The following is a 7,929-nucleotide window of genomic DNA, read 5'->3' as shown; positions in this document are numbered from 1 at the left end:
GCCGAGGAGCCCCGCCCACCAAATCGAAGGCCGAGCGGCCCCGCCCACCAAAGCAGAGGCCGAGGGGCCCGGCCCCGCCCACCAAAGCGGAGGCCGAGGGGCCCCGCCCACCACATCGGAGGCCGAGGGGCCCCGCCCACCAAATTGGAGGCCGAGGGTCCCCGCCCACCAAATCGGAGGCCGAGGGTCCCCGCCCACCAAATTGGAGGCCGAGGCGCCCCACCATCCAAATCGGAGGCCGAGGGGCCCCGCCCACCAAATCGGAGGCCGAGGGGCCCCGCCAACCAAATCGGAGGCCGAGGGGCCCCGCCCACCAAATCGGAGGCCGAGGGGCTCCGCCCACCAAATCGGAGGCCGAGGGTCCCCGCCCACCAAATCGGAGGCCGAGGGGCCCCGCCAACCAAATCGGAGGCCGAGGGGCCCCGCCAACTAAATCGGAGGCCGAGGGGCCCCGCCCACCAAAGCGGAGGCCGAGGGGCCCCGCCCACCAAAGCGGAGGCCGAGGGTCCCCGCACACCAAATCGGAGGCAGAGGGACCCCGCCCACCAAATCGGAGGCCGAGGGGCCCCGCCCACCAAAGCGGAGGCCGAGGGTCCCCGACCACCAAATCGGAGGCCGAGGGTCCCTGCCCACCAAATCGGAGGCCGAGGGTCCCCGCCCACCAAATCGGAGGCCGAGGAGCCCCGCCCACCAAATCGAAGGCCGAGCGGCCCCGCCCACCAAAGCAGAGGCCGAGGGGCCCGGCCCCGCCCACCAAAGCGGAGGCCGAGGGGCCCCGCCCACCACATCGGAGGCCGAGGGGCCCCGCCCACCAAATTGGAGGCCGAGGGTCCCCGCCCACCAAATCGGAGGCCGAGGGTCCCCGCCCACCAAATTGGAGGCCGAGGCGCCCCACCAACCAAATCGGAGGCCGAGGGGCCCCGCCCACCAAATCGGAGGCCGAGGGTCCCTGCCCACCAAATCGGAGGCGGAGGGGCCCCGCCAACCAAATCGGAGGCCGAGGGGCCCCGCCCACCAAATCGGAGGCCGAGGGGCTCCGCCCACCAAATCGGAGGCCGAGGGTCCCCGCCCACCAAATCGGAGGCCGAGGGTCCCCGCCCACCAAATCGGAGGCCGAGGGGCTCCGCCCACCAAATCGGAGGCCGAGGGTCCCCGCCCACCAAATCGGAGGCCGAGGGGCCCCGCCAACCAAATCGGAGGCCGAGGGGCCCCGCCAACCAAATCGGAGGCCGAGGGGCCCCACCCACCAAATCGAAGGCCGAGGGGCCCCGCCCACCAAAGCGGAGGCCGAGGGGCCCCGCCCACCAAAGCGGAGGCCGAGGGTCCCCGCACACCAAATCGGAGGCAGAGGGACCCCGCCCACCAAATCGGAGGCCGAGGGGCCCCGCCCACCAAAGCGGAGGCCGAGGGTCCCTGCCCACCAAATCGGAGGCGGAGGGGCCCCGCCAACCAAATCGGAGGCCGAGGGGCCCCGCCCACCAAATCGGAGGCCGAGGGGCTCCGCCCACCAAATCGGAGGCCGAGGGTCCCCGCCCACCAAATCGGAGGCCGAGGGTCCCCGCCCACCAAATCGGAGGCCGAGGGGCTCCGCCCACCAAATCGGAGGCCGAGGGTCCCCGCCCACCAAATCGGAGGCCGAGGGGCCCCGCCAACCAAATCGGAGGCCGAGGGGCCCCGCCCACCAAAGCGGAGGCCGAGGGTCCCCGCACACCAAATCGGAGGCAGAGGGACCCCGCCCACCAAATCGGAGGCCGAGGGGCCCCGCCCACCAAAGCGGAGGCCGAGGGTCCCCGCACACCAAATCGGAGGCAGAGGGACCCCGCCCACCAAATCGGAGGCCGAGGGGCCCCGCCCACCAAAGCGGAGGCCGAGGGTCCCTGCCCACCAAATCGGAGGCGGAGGGGCCCCGCCAACCAAATCGGAGGCCGAGGGGCCCCGCCCACCAAATCGGAGGCCGAGGGGCTCCGCCCACCAAATCGGAGGCCGAGGGTCCCCGCCCACCAAATCGGAGGCCGAGGGTCCCCGCCCACCAAATCGGAGGCCGAGGGGCTCCGCCCACCAAATCGGAGGCCGAGGGTCCCCGCCCACCAAATCGGAGGCCGAGGGGCCCCGCCCACCAAAGCGGAGGCCGAGGGGCCCCGCCCACCAAAGCGGAGGCCGAGGGTCCCCGCACACCAAATCGGAGGCAGAGGGACCCCGCCCACCAAATCGGAGGCCGAGGGGCCCCGCCCACCAAAGCGGAGGCCGAGGGTCCCCGACCACCAAATCGGAGGCCGAGGGTCCCTGCCCACCAAATCGGAGGCCGAGGGTCCCCGCCCACCAAATCGGAGGCCGAGGAGCCCCGCCCACCAAATCGAAGGCCGAGCGGCCCCGCCCACCAAAGCAGAGGCCGAGGGGCCCGGCCCCGCCCACCAAAGCGGAGGCCGAGGGGCCCCGCCCACCACATCGGAGGCCGAGGGGCCCCGCCCACCAAATTGGAGGCCGAGGGTCCCCGCCCACCAAATCGGAGGCCGAGGATCCCCGCCCACCAAATTGGAGGCCGAGGCGCCCCACCAACCAAATCGGAGGCCGAGGGGCCCCGCCCACCAAATCGGAGGCCGAGGGTCCCTGCCCACCAAATCGGAGGCGGAGGGGCCCCGCCAACCAAATCGGAGGCCGAGGGGCCCCGCCCACCAAATCGGAGGCCGAGGGGCTCCGCCCACCAAATCGGAGGCCGAGGGTCCCCGCCCACCAAATCGGAGGCCGAGGGGCCCCACCAACCAAATCGGAGGCCGAGGGGCCATGCCAACTAAATCGGAGGCCGAGGGGCCCCGCCCACCAAAGCGGAGGCCGAGGGGCCCCGCTCACCAAAGCGGAGGCCGAGGGTCCCCGCACACCAAATCGGAGGCAGAGGGACCCCGCCCACCAAATCGGAGGCCGAGGGGCCCCGCCCACCAAAGCGGAGGCCGAGGGTCCCCGCCCACCAAATCGGAGGCGGAGGGGCCCCGCCAACCAAATCGGAGGCCGAGGGGCCCCGCCCACCAAATCGGAGGCCGAGGGGCTCCGCCCACCGAATCGGAGGCCGAGGGTCCCCGCCCACCAAATCGGAGGCCGAGGGTCCCCGCCCACCAAATCGGAGGCCGAGGGGCTCCGCCCACCAAATCGGAGGCCGAGGGTCCCCGCCCACCAAATCGGAGGCCGAGGGGCCCCGCCAACCAAATCGGAGGCCGAGGGGCCCCGCCAACCAAATCGGAGGCCGAGGGGCCCCACCCACCAAATCGAAGGCCGAGGGGCCCCGCCCACCAAAGCGGAGACCGAGGGGCCCCACCCACCAAAGCGGAGGCCGAGGGTCCCCGCACACCAAATCGGAGGCAGAGGGACCCCGCCCACCAAATCGGAGGCCGAGGGGCCCCGCCCACCAAAGCGGAGGCCGAGGGTCCCCGACCACCAAATCGGAGGCCGAGGGTCCCTGCCCACCAAATCGGAGGCCGAGGGTCCCCGCCCACCAAATCGGAGGCCGAGGAGCCCCGCCCACCAAATCGAAGGCCGAGCGGCCCCGCCCACCAAAGCAGAGGCCGAGGGGCCCGGCCCCGCCCACCAAAGCGGAGGCCGAGGGGCCCCGCCCACCACATCGGAGGCCGAGGGGCCCCGCCCACCAAATTGGAGGCCGAGGGTCCCCGCCCACCAAATCGGAGGCCGAGGGTCCCCGCCCACCAAATTGGAGGCCGAGGCGCCCCACCAACCAAATCGGAGGCCGAGGGGCCCCGCCCACCAAATCGGAGGCCGAGGGTCCCTGCCCACCAAATCGGAGGCGGAGGGGCCCCGCCAACCAAATCGGAGGCCGAGGGGCCCCGCCCACCAAATCAGAGGCCGAGGGGCTCCGCCCACCAAATCGGAGGCCGAGGGTCCCCGCCCACCAAATCGGAGGCCGAGGGGCCCCGCCAACCAAATCGGAGGCCGAGGGGCCCCGCCAACTAAATCGGAGGCCGAGGGGCCCCGCCCACCAAAGCGGAGGCCGAGGGGCCCCGCCCACCAAAGCGGAGGCCGAGGGTCCCAGCACACCAAATCGGAGGCAGAGGGACCCCGCCCACCAAATCGGAGGCCGAGGGGCCCCGCCCACCAAAGCGGAGGCCGAGGGTCCCCGACCACCAAATCGGAGGCCGAGGGTCCCTGCCCACCAAATCGGAGGCCGAGGGTCCCCGCCCACCAAATCGGAGGCCGAGGAGCCCCGCCCACCAAATCGAAGGCCGAGCGGCCCCGCCCACCAAAGCAGAGGCCGAGGGGCCCGGCCCCGCCCACCAAAGCGGAGGCCGAGGGGCCCCCGCCCACCACATCGGAGGCCGAGGGGCCCCGCCCACCAAATTGGAGGCCGAGGGTCCCCGCCCACCAAATCGGAGGCCGAGGGTCCCCGCCCACCAAATTGGAGGCCGAGGCGCCCCACCAACCAAATCGGAGGCCGAGGGGCCCCGCCCACCAAATCGGAGGCCGAGGGGCCCCGCCAACCAAATCGGAGGCCGAGGGGCCCCGCCCACCAAATCGGAGGCCGAGGGGCTCCGCCCACCAAATCGGAGGCCGAGGGTCCCCGCCCACCAAATCGGAGGCCGAGGGGCCCCGCCAACCAAATCGGAGGCCGAGGGGCCCCGCCAACTAAATCGGAGGCCGAGGGGCCCCGCCCACCAAAGCGGAGGCCGAGGGTCCCCGCCCACCAAATCGGAGGCCGAGGGTCCCCGCCCACCAAATCGGAGGCCGAGGGTCCCCGCCCACCAAATCGGAGGCCGAGGGTCCCCGCACACCAAATCGGAGGCAGAGGGACCCCGCCCACCAAATCGGAGGCCGAGGGGCCCCGCCCACCAAAGCGGAGGCCGAGGGTCCCCCGACCACCAAATCGGAGGCCGAGGGTCCCTGCCCACCAAATCGGAGGCCGAGGGTCCCCGCCCACCAAATCGGAGGCCGAGGAGCCCCGCCCACCAAATCGAAGGCCGAGCGGCCCCGCCCACCAAAGCAGAGGCCGAGGGGCCCGGCCCCGCCCACCAAAGCGGAGGCCGAGGGGCCCCGCCCACCACATCGGAGGCCGAGGGGCCCCGCCCACCACATCGGAGGCCGAGGGGCCCCGCCCACCAAATCGGAGGCCGAGGGGCCCCGCCAACCAAATCGGAGGCCGAGGGGCCCCGCCCACCAAATCGGAGGCCGAGGGGCTCCGCCCACCAAATCGGAGGCCGAGGGTCCCCGCCCACCAAATCGGAGGCCGAGGGGCCCCGCCAACCAAATCGGAGGCCGAGGGGCCCCGCCAACTAAATCGGAGGCCGAGGGGCCCCGCCCACCAAAGCGGAGGCCGAGGGGCCCCGCCCACCAAAGCGGAGGCCGAGGGTCCCCGCACACCAAATCGGAGGCAGAGGGACCCCGCCCACCAAATCGGAGGCCGAGGGGCCCCGCCCACCAAAGCGGAGGCCGAGGGTCCCCCGCCCACCAAATCGGAGGCTGAGGGTCCCCGCCCACCAAATCGGAGGCCGAGGGTCCCCGCCCACCAAATCGGAGGCCGAGGGTCCCCGCCCACCAAATTGGAGGCCGAGGGTCTCCGCCCACCAAATCGGAGGCCGAGGGGCCCTGCCTACCAAATCGGAGGCCGAGGGGCCCCGCCCACCAAATCGGAGGCCGAGGGGCCCCACCCACCAAATCGGAGGCCAGGGGTCCCCGCCCACCAAATCGGAGGGCCGAGGGGCCCCGCCCACCACATCGGAGGCCGATGGGCCCCGCCCACCAAATCGGAGGCCGATGGGCCCCGCCCACCAAATCGGAGGCCGAGGGTCCCCGCCCACCAAATCGGAGGCCGAGGGTCCCCGCCCACCAAATCGGAGGCCGAGGGTCCCCGCCCACCAAATCGGAGGCCGAGGGTCCCCGCACACCAAATCGGAGGCAGAGGGACCCCGCCCACCAAATCGGAGGCCGAGGGGCCCCGCCCACCAAAGCGGAGGCCGAGGGTCCCCGACCACCAAATCGGAGGCCGAGGGTCCCTGCCCACCAAATCGGAGGCCGAGGGTCCCCGCCCACCAAATCGGAGGCCGAGGAGCCCCGCCCACCAAATCGAAGGCCGAGCGGCCTCGCCCACCAAAGCAGAGGCCGAGGGGCCCGGCCCCGCCCACCAAAGCGGAGGCCGAGGGGCCCCGCCCACCACATCGGAGGCCGAGGGGCCCCGCCCACCAAATTGGAGGCCGAGGGTCCCCGCCCACCAAATCGGAAGCCGAGGGTCCCCGCCCACCAAATTGGAGGCCGAGGCGCCCCACCAACCAAATCGGAGGCCGAGGGGCCCCGCCCACCAAATCGGAGGCCGAGGGGCCCCGCCAACCAAATCGGAGGCCGAGGGGCCCCGCCCACCAAATCGGAGGCCGAGGGGCTCCGCCCACCAAATCGGAGGCCGAGGGTCCCCGCCCACCAAATCGGAGGCCGAGGGGCCCTGCCAACCAAATCGGAGGCCGAGGGGCCCCGCCAACTAAATCGGAGGCCGAGGGGCCCCGCCCACCAAAGCGGAGGCCGAGGGGCCCCGCCCACCAAAGCGGAGGCCGAGGGTCCCCGCACACCAAATCGGAGGCAGAGGGACCCCGCCCACCAAATCGGAGGCCGAGGGGCCCCGCCCACCAAAGCGGAGGCCGAGGGTCCCCGACCACCAAATCGGAGGCCGAGGGTCCCTGCCCACCAAATCGGAGGCCGAGGGTCCCCGCCCACCAAAGCAGAGGCCGAGGGGCCCAGCCCCGCCCACCAAAGCGGAGGCCGAGGGGCCCCGCCCACCACATCGGAGGCCGAGGGGCCCCGCCCACCAAATTGGAGGCCGAGGGTCCCCGCCCACCAAATCGGAGGCCGAGGGTCCCCGCCCACCAAATTGGAGGCCGAGGCGCCCCACCAACCAAATCGGAGGCCGAGGGTCCCCGCCCACCAAATCGGAGGCAGAGGGGCCCCGCCAACCAAATCGGAGGCCGAGGGGCCCCGCCAACCAAATCGGAGGCCGAGGGGCCCCACCCACCAAATCGAAGGCCGAGGGGCCCTGCCCACCAAAGCGGAGGCTGAGGGGCCCCGCCCACCAAAGCGGAGGCAGAGGGTCCCCGCACACCAAATCGGAGGCAGAGGGACCCTGCCCACCAAATCGGAGGCCGAGGGTCCCCGCCCACCAAATCGGAGGCCGAGGAGCCCCGCCCACCAAATCGAAGGCCGAGCGGCCCCGCCCACCAAAGCAGAGGCCGAGGGGCCCGGCCCCGCCCACCAAAGCGGAGGCCGAGGGGCCCCGCCCACCACATCGGAGGCCGAGGGGCCCCGCCCACCAAATTGGAGGCCGAGGGTCCCCGCCCACCAAATCGGAGGCCGAGGGTCCCCGCCCACCAAATTGGAGGCCGAGGCGCCCCACCAACCAAATCGGAGGCCGAGGGGCCCCGCCCACCAAATCGGAGGCCGAGGGGCCCCGCCAACCAAATCGGAGGCCGAGGGGCCCCGCCCACCAAATCGGAGGCCGAGGGGCTCCGCCCACCAAATCGGAGGCCGAGGGTCCCCGCCCACCAAATCGGAGGCCGAGGGGCCCCGCCAACCAAATCGGAGGCCGAGGGGCCCCGCCAACTAAATCGGAGGCCGAGGGGCCCCGCCCACCAAAGCGGAGGCCGAGGGGCCCCGCCCACCAAAGCGGAGGCCGAGGGTCCCCGCACACCAAATCGGAGGCCGAGGGTCCCTGCCCACCAAATCGGAGGCCGAGGGTCCCCCGCCCACCAAATCGGAGGCCGAGGAGCCCCGCCCACCAAATCGAAGGCCGAGCGGCCCCGCCCACCAAAGCAGAGGCCGAGGGGCCCGGCCCCGCCCACCAAAGCGGAGGCCGAGGGGCCCCGCCCACCACATCGGAGGCCGAGGGGCCCCGCCCACCAAATTGGAGGCCGAGGGTCCCCGCCCACCAAATCGGAGGCCGAGGGTCCCCGC

The sequence above is a fragment of the Ranitomeya variabilis genome, chromosome 1 (assembly GCF_051348905.1).
Source record: "Ranitomeya variabilis isolate aRanVar5 chromosome 1, aRanVar5.hap1, whole genome shotgun sequence".
Classification (NCBI taxonomy): domain Eukaryota; kingdom Metazoa; phylum Chordata; class Amphibia; order Anura; family Dendrobatidae; genus Ranitomeya; species Ranitomeya variabilis.
This window is presented reverse-complemented; position numbering follows the sequence as displayed.